Source organism: Corvus moneduloides, chromosome 2, assembly GCF_009650955.1.
Source record: "Corvus moneduloides isolate bCorMon1 chromosome 2, bCorMon1.pri, whole genome shotgun sequence".
Taxonomy (NCBI): Eukaryota; Metazoa; Chordata; class Aves; order Passeriformes; family Corvidae; genus Corvus; species Corvus moneduloides.
Window position 1 is genome coordinate 90,451,427 of NC_045477.1, and position 13,528 is coordinate 90,464,954.

The 13,528-nt window shown below is 43.9% G+C and overlaps 1 protein-coding gene across 6 annotated transcripts in view; it reads left to right on the plus strand.

Moving 5' to 3' along the window:
• Positions 1–10,805: 10,805 nt before the first annotated feature.
• The window catches only part of UBE3A (ubiquitin protein ligase E3A), a 53,843-nt gene continuing 51,120 nt past the window's right edge, over positions 10,806–13,528 (plus strand). For 3 of the 6 annotated variants that reach the window (XM_032100306.1, XM_032100300.1, XM_032100302.1), the window contains exon 1: positions 10,812–10,907. The gene's annotated coding sequence lies outside the window, so the exon portion shown is untranslated. Of the gene's footprint in view, positions 10,908–13,528 lie in introns of all 6 variants that reach the window. The other 3 variants (XM_032100304.1, XM_032100305.1, XM_032100301.1) reach the window with 2 other exon arrangements.

The following is a 13,528-nucleotide window of genomic DNA, read 5'->3' on the forward strand; positions in this document are numbered from 1 at the left end:
AATTTATTCCAGTTATCCTAATTTTACTTTAACAGTATATGGATTCATTCGAATGCCTTTTTTTTTTTTTTAAATTAAAAGTAAGCCACTGTTGTTTTCCTCACCAATTCCTCATCAGGATAATAAAAATTGTATTTTTCCTAGATGTATGATATCCCAACACAGGTATGTTATAATACTCCAAAGCAACCTTTCCAAATGTTAGCCTTTATCATACATTTGCCTTCTTTTTCCCTGCATCATTGTCCCCCCCACACACACATAAATACAAACAGAAAAGCTAAGGAAATCAAAATACTTTGTAGACCAACCACTGCTAGCAAAAGACACTTGAAAATGAGACAAGTCATGATCTCTGTACACAAGAGAATTAGTTGCTCAATAGGTCAGGAAAGACTTTATCTAGGATGTTGTTTAATGTAAATGTAATATAAAAGACCTTGCAGTTCAAATATTGCATCATTCACATGACTTACATGTAGTCTGGAGCGTAAACACCATGAAAAGCAGTCTTCTCTTGTGCTAGATATATATTTATTTATTTATAATTTAAGGGAGTGGAAACTGAAATATGAGCACAAAGGAATTGTTAATGGGTGTCAGTCTGTGAGGTTGCCTCTCCAGTTCTCACTCACCATAAATGTGTGTCTATGCAGGGAAGATAAGGGACACATGCCCTCTGTGTCTCTGATGACACCTCACGATGTCCTCTGTGGGACAGCACGAGAGGTCTTTTCTTCTTCTAAGGTGTCACAGTTTAACCCCAGCCAGCAGCCAAGCCCCATGCAGCCACTCACTCACTCCCCCACCAGCAGGACTGCAGAGAGAATCGGAAGAGTAAAAGCCAGAAAACTCACAGGTTAAGATAAAGACAGTTTAGCAGGGAAAGCAAAAGCCATGCATGCAAGCAAAACAAAAGGAGAAATTAGTTCACTTCTTCCCACAGGCAGGCAGGTGTTCAGCCATCTCCAGGACAGCAGGGGTCCGTTATGCTTAATAGTGACTCGGGAAGACACATGCCATCAATCCAAATGTCCTTCCGTTCCTCCTTCTTCCCTCCACTTTATATACAGGGAAGGATGTTGTATGATGTGGAACATGCCTTTGGTCAGTTTGAGTCACCTGTCACAACTGTGTCTTCCCTAAATTTCCCATACACTCCCGGTCTTCACACCAGCCTGGCAGTAGGAAAAGCAGAAAAGGCCTTGGGTCTGTGTAAGCCCGGCTCACCAATAACAAAAACATCTCTACATTATCAACTCCGTGTTTTGCACAAATCGAAAACACAGCCCCATACCAGCCACTGTGAAGAAAATTAACTCTAACCCAGACAAAATCAGTACATAAGGAAAGTTCAACATGAAGTAGAAAGCCATTGTTCCTTATGTATCCCATGTTTGCATATAGTCACAGTAAGACTGAGGATCAGAACTTCACTTAGTGTTAAACTTCAGAGCTCATATCTAGCCCTGAGTGTCTTGACACTAATTTCAATATTATTTTCATCTATTTTTAGTTCACAGATTTGGCATCATTTTTCTGAAAGACAATAAAAAAGGAAAAAAAAATCACTTAGACATGATAGCTAGAGTTATATCTTAATTAGTAATGAAGCATATGACAAACCATATGAAAATACTATTTCCAGCATTACAAGCATATAGTATTAGAAATAACTCTACAACTATAATTCCAGTTCATAAATCATTGCAAGCACTTATTGAGCTATATAACTCTTAGCTGAGGACCCTAATCACTTATAAACCAGCTTTTGAAAAACCTGCAGCCTTGACAGGGAAATCAAACCACAGTATTCACTCTCAATGAAAATATTTTCTTGTGCAAATCTTGCTTTTGAATTCCGTAGAAGTGTTTTTATGGATAAGGAAAAAAAAGTACTGGGGTGCTACTTACTTCATTTAGGAGCTCATTAATTTAGTTTAAGAGTGAAAAGCATAACAGTATTTGTAAGCAGGGAATTAACCAAAATTGGAAACCAAAAGATACTCGTTCTGGAGTGTAACATGCAAGCCTTAGTAACATCAGTTCACTGTGGGTATTTTAGTAAAAGATAACCTTCCCATTCTACACAATGCATCTTGCCACATTTGCATTCATTCTGAGGGACCGATTCTTCAGCAATTTTCAGCTGCTCACTCCAAGCTGGAGAGGGTAATTTGTGCCTTGAAGGAAAATTTTCCATTCCAACACAGGAGATTGTGATCAAGTTTCAAAGATGCAGTTCTTACAGCTTTGGGTCCAACAGCACACCAGCTAAAAATTAACTTTTCCTTTTCACCTCCTTTATGGTCAGTACAGATAAGAAGCCTGAAATAATAGATAAGCATCCAGTCTTGTTCATATAGCAAATGCAAGAAACTGCAACCTAGCAGACCATGCTGTGATGACCATTGTTACAGAACCTACATTGTTTAAGGGTCTTACCCTACCTCTCCTTGTGAGTGCTCATCCAGCTTTAAGTCTGCAATGACATCAATTTTGATCAATTTAGAAGCATGAGATTATATTCATTTTCAATATCCTCTCTAGAATGGTGAGGATACTTCTTAAATCAGATGTCACTTGTGAAAAAGCAGAGAAGCACTCGCCCTCTGCTTCCTTCTGAAAAAGGGGTGTCAGTTCAGCCTTTCAGGGTTACAGAATAATCCCTGGGCACAGAATCACATCTGCTCTGAGGCTTTTTAAATATATTTCTTTCCACAATTGCAAGGCTGTCAAGGAACTTTTAGGCTTACAAAGGAAAACATTACAAGAAATTACAATTAACATTCAGAGTATCTGTTTGAATCTGATTCTCATGTGCATGAAAAGCTCTATATTTCTTCTTCAATGTCCCCAAACAAAGTGATGTAGCTGGTTTTATTTTTAAGTACCTGCAATAAATGAGTGCTGAAGGTTAGGAAATAACTAGTACTAAAAAGATAATCAGATCTTTAGCAACACAATAATTTACTCACAAGCTTGGCCTTTTCCTTGTAAGTAAAATCAGCATTTCACAGTTTACACAGATTAAAAACCAGCCTAGAAAATCAGCACCAAAAACTGTATCATACCTTAGCAGACTTTCTGAAAGACCAGAGAATGAGGATCCTGTTTTAAAAGATACTTATTTTTAGTTCAAATGAGTCCTGCATCCAGACAGCTACAATCATCATATTTGAAAGAGAAAAGCAGCGGGAGCAGGGATCTCTGAAGCACCTTGGTAAAACTCCAAGGTCTATTTCCATCCCGAGGGCCAAACATTTCAGTGCTTGTTCAGAGAAAAAACTCGCACATATTTCAAGTGGATTTTCCTCTGTCATGTAGGATTTCACTTTCTCAGTGAAAACAGCTTTAGCATGCCAGACAGAAAGTTTTATTTTCTGATCTTACAAAATGCAAAATCAAGAAAGCAAAACCGAAAGCAGAAGAACAAATGCAAACAAGGTCCCTTACCGTAAATCTATGTTTGGGCAGATGTTAAATGCTCTGCCAGATCAAACATTTATTGAATGCTTTTTCTGGGTACAAAATAGCCTGGGTGATCTCTTCTGCAATATGGGTATTACCAGTCTAGAGTAAGTTTCAGTTCTGGGGTCAAGAGGTGTGACAGGGTCACATGCCAAGGTCACATGCATCAGATTCAGCCTCCAACACACTCTAGCAGGACTCCAAGGATAAAATTTTATCTGTATGGTGTCTCTCAATCCTATGCTACTGTGGAGAGCTCAGCACCAGGAATAGTGGTTGTCTCAGGACACAAACAAACTGTAGTACTTTTAACCTCTGGGTTCAAACACAATTCATCCCCACTTTGGTAATAAATTAATATTTTCATCCTTTTCTCCTCAGCTATACTCTTCAATGATCAATGCCTCATAGATCCTTGTCCTTCCTCCTCCTCTGATGTTCCTTGGAAGTAAGACAGAAAGCAAGACACAAAATACAATAATTAACCTTCCACCTGGTACTAAACCCAGGCAATTCACTGTGACAAGGCATGTGAAGCAGTTTCAGCTCTCCATCTTCTTCCCCATCCCTCTTGCTTTCCTGAAAGGGAAAGCCAGCCAAGCATCTGGTGTTTATACACTGATGAAGAAATGTTGTGAGTTGTATACTCTACCTTTAGACTAAGATCATACTGCAGGGTAGGTCCTTATAGCTACAGAAGGTTGAACTTGGTGTAGCTGTACCTGCAGCAGCAACACCTACAGTAAAATGAGTACTGCTGCTGAGGAAAGGAGGGGAGATGGACTTCTAACATCCTCTTGCATCTAACACAAGAGACATGGGAGCTGTGGCTGATGCCTTTTCTTCTCAAGCTAAATAAGGTTTCATCTTCATACAGACACCCCTTGGGAGTGCCCTTTTCAAATTAAAACCTCCCCAGTCAACAGTAGTATTAAAGCAGCTTATAAAATACTGGGTGGAGAAAGCTGCATATTGATGCTAATTACCTGAGCCTTCAACGTTTCAATTATGTCATGATGACCTTTTAAAAATCATTTATTGACTGGAAAAAATATGGAGAGCTGGTTGAACCTGATTTCACCAAGGTGCCACTGCAGTGCTAATAATCAAACCATACTCTGTATTCAAGGAATGAGCTGTTTAAATAGGAAAGTAATTATGACATTAAAATGCCAAAGAAGAAAAAAAAGTCATAAATTGAATTTGTCACTGTGTAGGATAACCCAAGGACAAAGTGGGATTCTGGTATGACACAAGTTCTCTTGGAAAAATAGAGTGTTTTGTCTCAAAAGCAACATTTCAACTAAGCACTATGCAGTCCCTTCTTCAGAAAAACACGTGTTTGCACCAGGATTGCTTGTCAGATTTTTTTCTTTTTTTTTTTTTTTTTAGACATGGCAGGTTTATAAATGCAGTTGCCTGCATTCTTCCAAGCATTATTAAGTATGTCACATTAATTGCACAAAGCCATTTTGCTCTGCTCAGCAAATCAGACTTCTATATATATCCTGGAAAAAAAATGTAGGCATGTGGTCAGAAAAACAGCTGTCAGTCAGGCTCCTCTTCTACAACCAAAACAATGGCTAGCCCAAACCTGCATGGCTATGTGCTGAGTGCTGCAAAACATACCAAGATGTCCCCATGAAATCTCTGAGTAAACAAAAGCATTGCTTCTAAGCATCTTTCACAGCTACAGCAGCTCAAGAATTCTTTCTGAAAACAGAGACTTCAGGAACCAGGGCCAGACTGTGAATGTAGAAAAGTGTGTAATACAGCACAGCAGCAAGCAAAAAGGCAGGGGGAAAAAAAGAAAAGGGGGGGTAGGATGTTGAAAATCACTGCAGTGCTGGCACCCTCACAGCCCAGAACTGGAAAGAATGCAGACTGGCCAAAAAAAGAGCATTTCCAGTTCACGTGAGCAGATGACCAAAGAAAATATGATGAAGACCTGCAGCAGACCACAAACTCTCACCCCCTGAGAAAGAACTGAAATGCGTATATTCTGCTCCATCTTCAAGAAGACTGGAGGACCTAAGTGCAAGGCTTGAAGAAAGATGATACATTAGACTTGGAGACAAAGAGGTGCATGTGAACTGCTTCTCCTTTCACCCTATTTCCTCCCAGAGGCCACTGGGCTGGGAAAAGCATTCAGGAAACAAGACTCTCCCTGACAAGCTTATTTCAGCAAAATGAATCGTGAAACCTCCCTCAGCTCGCAGGGAGGAACTGAAACCTCACTCAATTCAGATAAGTCTTCAGAAATGAGAGCCACTTCAAGATTACATGAACCTCCCCATCACAGCTTAACCAAGAGGCCAGTTCATCTATTTGTGTGGAGAAAAGGGTGAACAAGTATGCTTGGAGAACCAGTGCTCAGAAGTATGCATAACCCTTCAGAAATGCCCACATAAAGGGGATTTCTTGAATCTCCCAGCTGCCCAGACTAAGCTCTAACTCAAAACTTCAGTATTTCATTCCATCACTGATGATCTTTTCCCATCCCTTATTTTTTTATCTGCAAAGGGATGCTGAAGCATTTGGCTTGACTCACAAAGTCTCGGTACACTTCAGTGTACTCCTATCACCTAAGGGGTTACACTTACAGAGCTTCACTAATTTTCACTCACATAACTATTGAAACAAACACCAAAAAAGGTATTATCAAACCATTTGTACTGGGGTTCTCAAATTAAATGAGAACAGGACACACATAGCACTCTCTGTGTGTTTACAAACACAGAGGAAACTATTTGCCACAAAGTTCTGAAGTGAGATATCAACATTACTGAAATTAATATGCAGCAGACTTGGTTCATGATGGCATTTCTCCAGCATCATAAGTAAATTGTGAACGAGGCTTGGGATTCTATTTTTAAAGTCCTTTTCCTCCTGCTGGGAACTACTGCCTGTTCCATACAACTTGTCAATGAGACAAGTTGTATTTGTTCCCTTCAGCAGTTAAAAAAACCTCTTTGTTTCCAAATATTCAGATGTTAAAACTAGATTTTCTGCAGGACTTCCACTTCATGACCAAGTTATTAGCCATAATAGTTGATTTTTAATTTTTTACCAACCATTGCTTCAATAATGTAATTGAAGCATCTCACCAAAGCCTGCTCTGGGAAGGGATCACTGCAAAAGACAGTCAAACCATTTGTTCTCCTCAGCTACAGTCTGTACCCAGGCCCTAGAGCTGCAGGGATTAGCAAGGAAGCAGGGAGGGAGTGGTGGCTTTTCCACTGGGAATTCCAGTCAGATTTCTCCAAATTTGAAGCCTGCTCAGCTGGGCAGATCCAGTTGCTTTCCAGCAGCTGGCTATACCAGTGTAAAGTAGCTGAAAGCACTCATGGCAGCAAAAGCATTTCTGTACTCTAGTATCTCATTACTTCAGAATATGTAACATACCTAAATGAGGCAGGAAAGTACAATCATCCCCACTGTAACACAAGCCACTTAGGCACATCAAGGGCCACAGTTAGTCTACTGCTAGTCAAGCTATCTCAAAGTCAAAAAAAAGCTGCAAGCACATGCTACAAAACCTAAAAGTGATTTAGTATTTCCCCCAAAATGGCAACTTGTCCCTGGCAGAATCAAAATGAAATCCATCATGCAGCTTGGTCATCCGTGCAACACTGCTATTCTGCAATTTGTTCTGGGTATATTCCTTAATGTGTCATTCTTCACCTGTCCACTGCCAGTGTGATTTGTCCCACATCTCCTCAAAACAGAAGGAAAAGTGAGTCTTTTCACACCTGTGTCCTATTCAGAGAAGACTCCTTCCCCTACCTCTGCATCTAGCCAGTGCAATAAAAAACACCCAGCATTCACATCAGCTCGATCTGCCCTGCACATTTCCACCATCTGTTTTCATCTGCCCCTTCCTCATAATTGCACTGGTTTCTCCAGAGGAAAACCAGTGACACATCTACGCTGTATTATCTCAGAGCAGTGCTGGGTTATGAACTGCTCATTACTAACATGGGACAAGATCTCAAGATTGCAATCCATGGGAAAAGATGCAGTTGATGCTCTCTAAAGGCTAAAAAAACCCAAACAAGTGTCAGCTACTATTTGGAAACACAGAGGGTTTAAAAACCCCATCATCGTATAAATCAGTTGTGTTCCCATCTTGGATACTGGTCTTTTCTGCTATAAGGAAACAAGATGATGACCCAATGTCCTGATAAAAGTTATGGAGACAGATTCCATGCAATGATTGACTGCCATAAATTCCAGGAAAGTCTTTAGGACCATCATCTGAGCATGCAGGGATAAAACTGTAAAGGCCAGAGTTAAACTGGAAACAGGTGAGGGATGTGAAGGACACTAAGAGCATCAGTAGATACATCAGCAGCAAAAAGAAGACTAGGGAAATTGTGGCACTGCTCCTAAATGGGACAGAGCACCAGTGGCACAGGGTACAGAAAACAGCACATCAGTGCCGTGACTGCTGGTATGGCGTGGTCTTGGAGCTCCCAGATCCTTAAGGAGATTAGCCAAGCTTGAGGGAGAAAGATGCTGCTCTCGGATGAGGAGCATGAAGTTAGAGACTACTTAGGTAAACAGGACATACATAAGCTCATGGGATCAGATGGCAAGTGATGACACAAACTGAGAGCTAGCCAATGTCACTGTGAGGCCACCTTCTGCCATCTCTCAATGACCACAGTGTTTGTGAGAGGTCCCCAAGTGCTGCAGGCAAGGAGGATCTGAGGTATAGGGATCAAGGAGGATATGGCTGAGCAGCTTCACCTGAAAGTCTGGAAGATTATTTCCAGACACAGTAAGAGCAAGAACTTCCAGACTGGGAACAGCCAGCATGGATATACCAAAAGCAAATAATGCCTGACCAGCCTGAGACAAGAAGGCTCTGCAGGAAAGGAGAGAATAAGATGTTGTTTACTTGGACTCAGCTTGTGACACGCTTCCCCATAGCATCCTTACAGTCAAGCAGGAGATAAGGACTCAACATGTGAGCTCTGCAACAGAGCAAGGGAAAAGTAGCGAGACAGTTCATCTTCCAGATGCAGTTTTTTCAATATTACTACTTCTGAGGTAACAGGAAAGCTCATGGCACACTACACTTTGGCCTGAATTTGAAATTTTAATACACAAAAGTTGGCAGGTTTTGCTACTGTGTGGGAGAGAGCTTCCAGATGCAGAAGGCTGTGTTCATGCCAGTGATTATTTTTAGATGATTACAAATGTCCATCTGAGCACAGCAATGTACCCTGCTTTCAGACTACACTGAAGTACCAGAATACTCCATTCAGTCTTAATATTTCAATTATACATCTGCCCACCATGTCCTCTGTAAGTAGCAGGACTCTGCACTGGTTTGTAATAATGCCATTTGAGTCCCCTGGTCTTACCAGCTATTACCCTGCAACAAACACAATAGGTCTTCCAAAACTATGCCAAAAAACATGTCCTCTTAAACACCTATTTCCTAGCCCAGAGCCTGGCTTTAGTATCATATTTTTGAGAACTTGTGTTTATGGTTTTAACAGCTTATTCTAACATTTGAGAACTACTCATATTTCTAGTTTATACTTTTAAAAACAAAACAAAACAAAACAAAAGCATACTCTCTGCCAGGATAGAAGCACCTCTATTTAATTGCCTTTATTAAGGGATAATGTAGAAAAGAGTTAGATCTATTTTCCTTTTTTTTTTCTCTACTTATTCCTTCCCCTGCTCTGTGCTTGTAGCTCCACATATTTAAAGCTTTAAGAAGCCAGTATCCAAAGAAAGAAAAATTTTGCATGCATTGCCCAGTTTTAAATTTATTTTATCAAACTGCTTTTAACATTCACCTGCCAAAACACAATTTTACTCGTGCTTTTAACATCACACAAAAAGCATACTTGCAATGCATAGGCTGGGTGTAGGTAGGGGAAGGAAAGGAATGACCCAAGAGGCAATGGAAAAATTATGCGTGAGGCAGAGGAGAGAGCCAGGTGTCAGGCAGGGCTGCACAGGACCAGAGGGTTTCTCGCCCACCCTTCGGGCTGCATCCCCGGGTCCCAGTCCCCGACTCTTCCAGCCCCACCAGCCAGCTCTGCCCTCTGTGCCCCCCAGGGTGCTAGTTTTGAATAACACCAGGCATTTGATGACCTAAATTTACACCGTAGTGGCTCTCTGCCCACCGCTGCAAGCTGGGACAGCAAGGCTGTCGCCATGCTTTGCCACCTATGGGTCACCCTGCTCTCGGTCTCCCCGTCCTCTCCTCCCTTGCCAGGGAGGGGGCACACACGGCAGGGCTGGCCAGGCCTGGCACTGCCCGTCCTCTCATGCCTTGGCCGACACATGGCTCCAGCATGGGCTCCCCTCCAGAGGTCACCGGCCGCTCCCCTAACACTGCTCCCTCCTGCCAGCCAGCCATGGCTCCCTGCCCAGATTAAACCCGATAAACCCTGGGCGGGCTGCCATGGGGCCTGCCGGACAGGCTGGACTCTGGTGGGGCTCAGAAGGGACCTGCCGAGGGACTCAGAGGTGGTGGCGGCCACTCTCCTTGCCCACAGCAGCGATGGCTCCTTGCTGTGCCACCAGTCCCTGGGCTGCCCGCCGGCCCCCACGGCTGCGTGTGCAACTGGGCACCTGTGTGTACGTGTGTACCTGCCAATCTACCCGTGTACGTGCGTCTGGGCAGATGCGTGCGTACGGGTGCGCGTATGTGTGTATAGGTGTGTGAATACGCATGTATCTGTAGGTGTGAATACATGTATCCGTGTGCATATGTTTGTGTATACCTATCGGTACATGTGTGTACACGCGTACATGAGTACGCACTGCCGTATCCCACACCCACCCGCCTCTTCCCTCGCACCGCCCCGCCCGCGGGTCGCCCCCCGGCTCCTGCGCGAGCGCACGCGCGGCCCCGCGCCCCACCCCGCCGCCCCGCGCTGCCCTCTTCCATCATGGCGGTCCCCGCCTCGCGCGCGCGGGCGCGCAGGCGCCGCCTCGCCTCCCCTCTTCCGAGTGCACACGGCCGGAAGGCGCGGCCCGGCAGCTCTCTATGGTTGCCCGCGGTGGGTAGCGCGCCGCCGCCGCCTCGCCTCGCCTCGCCCCCGCCCGCGCTGCACGCCGGGACACGGCCGGTCCTCCCTCCCTCTCTCCTTCCCTCCCGCGCGCCCCGAGCCTGCGCCGCGCCGACATCCGCGTTGTCCCAAGATGGAGGTGCGGGGCTCGCGCTGAGCGCGGCCCGGCCGACACAGGAGCAGGAGGAGGAGACGCGCCCGCCCGGCCCGGCCCGTCCGCCCGCCTCTCCTTCCCCGCCCCGCCAGGCCGCGGCTCCGGCGGCACCGGCAGCAGCAGTAGCAGCGGCGGCGGCGCCTCCTCCTCGCCCGCGGCCCGGCCCCGAGTGCGGCGCGGCCCCCGCATGAGCCCGGGCGGCGGCGGCGGGAGCGCCCGGGAGCAGCAACCGAGGTGCCCAGGTCGGTGTGGGCGCTGCGCAGGGCCGGGAGCGGGGATGGCGCCCGGCTCTCGCTGGCCCTGAAGGGGAGGGAGGCGGCCCTGGCAGCTCCCCCGCGCCGGGGAGGGGAAGGCGGCGGCCCCGGGGGTCCTCTCCTTCCTCGCCGTGAGACACATGCGTGCGGGGCCGCCCCGGGAAGGCCGGGCGGGCGGGTGGCTCCGAGCTTCTCCCGGCCCCCCCGGGGAGACCGGGCTCGCTGGGCGACCTTGGGTGAACCCAGCCTGCCCCTTCCTCAGTTTCCTGGTTCGGTGACGGCTCTGCGGGGCTGCTGTGGGCATGGGACGGCTCAGTGCCATCGGCGCGGCCGGCTGCCGGAATGGGAAGCGCTGCGAGGGTCTCTTAACTAGTGGCCAAGGCCTGTTAGACAAAGTAGGTCTGTTCACTTGCTCCTGTTACCTTCTGTCCAGTGTGAAGAGTTGGATCTGAACCTGAGCAGGCTGCTTTGCTGATGCATGTGATCTGTCGCTCCTGACTGCAGGACTTTCTGGGCTTTAGTTTTTAAGCATACCTGCAGTATTAAGATCTCTTAAGGAACGTTACAGTTCACTGTTGATTTGTAAATCAGATGTCTCAGATGATGTGTTGTGGTCATTCAGAAGTTACTACTGCTTAAGAAACAAAACATATTTCACAATTCTCCTTTAAGTGACAAGAACTTGTAATTTACAGGCTTGTAGTTATCCTTTTTCTTTTTTCTCCAGTTAAAGGAAATACTCGTTTATGTTTCCTTCTGTGTAATGTGTTGGTCTAATTCTAGGACTAAGCATGTGTCTTACACATCACTTTAGGGATGGTCCCTCTGTCTGTATGGAAACTTACCTGCCTTAGTAGGAGTCTGCAAACCTGAGGCTCTTTGAGAAATCGGCTTCTCAGACTGGTTTTACCATGCTTCTTGCATGTCTAGTAGAAAGTTTCTCAGTGGAAAACTGTACCCAATTTTAGTTTGATTTCTTAACAAAGTAAGGCCTGCGTGATTGTATTGCTGGTTTATCTTTTTTCTTTTTCTTTTTCCTTTTTTTTTTTTTTTTTTTTGGTCTGGTTGACTGGTTTGAAAGGGAGAGGTCTAAAAGATAAGATTAAGTTCCTAATTCATGCAAATAGCATCCAGTTAGAGAGATTCCCTGCTAAGGGAAAAGCAGTGCTCTGAGTTGTACTGTGTTGTTAGACACTTACGATGGGGGGGAGAGGGAAATGATGGAGATAGTGAGAGGTGTACTACTTGATAAGAATGAAAAGTGCTGGAAAATGGGCTTTTTATAGTTCTCACAAACTGCTGGGTTTAGATGTTGGGTCTGAATAATGCTGCGCCCTTTCATCGTGGAAACAGTTGAAGGTACTTTTTAGAAATTTGAAAATAAGGCAAAACTCAGTTTGAGTGTGTTGAAAGTATGAAATGTGTATTGCTAAATTGATATGGATATGCAAAGAAAACTATCACATGTGTTTGTCTTTTAAAATAGATGCAGTTTGTAGTGCTTATGACTTGTCTTCCTAACGGTATCATTCTGTCAACTCAGTACAGAGAAATAGTGAAAGAAAACCTAGTCCACTACTTACGTTTACAGAGCTGATACTTTTAATTGAAATTATTTCTGTACAATATTACAGATGCTTCATCTCTCTTTTACAAAGACCTTCCATTCCTTCCTAAATGTTTGCTATTTAATGTAGCATCTTTCCTGCTGGAATTAAGGAGTTCATTTTGTTTATCAGAGGTGTTTGCTATTTCTCCTCATTAGAGTGTCCTGAGTGTCTCCCAAGAATATAGAAATAAAAGCACCAAGCTAGATACCAAAATAAATGTTTCATTTGTTTGGGTCTATTTCAGGGCATGGTTCTGTGACTTTGCAAAAAAAGTCAGGCTTGAAAAAGCAGAAACTTTTTCACAGCAGTGTATTTTAAAGCCTACATTTCTCAGTCCAAGTCCTCTTCAGAACTCCAAAGCTGTGTAGGTTTGATCCTTTTTTTTAGCAAACAAGACTTCTGGTATTTTCCTTTTTTTTAATTGCTGCTGCTGTTTAAAAATGTGGGAACGATGATTCTTTTGTGGATGGAATTGAAAACTGTGTGTATATGTTGAATATATCTAGGGATATTCTTAGCCTGTTGGAGTCCCTGTTAGAGTCCCCGATTGTTTTAATCAACTTGAGAGAATAAAACAGGTTCGTTTTCATATCCTTTAACTTCTCTTTTGAAAGTATGAAATGTCATGTGTACCACAGTATAAAATCATGCTTGTTTCATTATGATTATGTTCTTTGTTGATATATTCTTCACTAGTTCTCTGAATTCACAGGTTATACTTAACCAGATAAATGATGGGGGCGGAAATATCTTTGAGTTGAGTTTTAAGTCCTAAACATGTTTAATTGTGAACACATTTAAACATACAACATTTTCTATAAACACTAATTAGTGTAGTACATGATATGACACTTATCATGGAATTAATTTAGTTTTTATGCTTTTGTAAATATGCATCATCCTAATTTTTGCTGTGCAGGAAAGATTTTTTTTTTCCCCCCTCAGTTTTAGTTTTAGTTTACTTAGTGAGTATCCAGAGAGAGTTCATCTTCTTTTAAA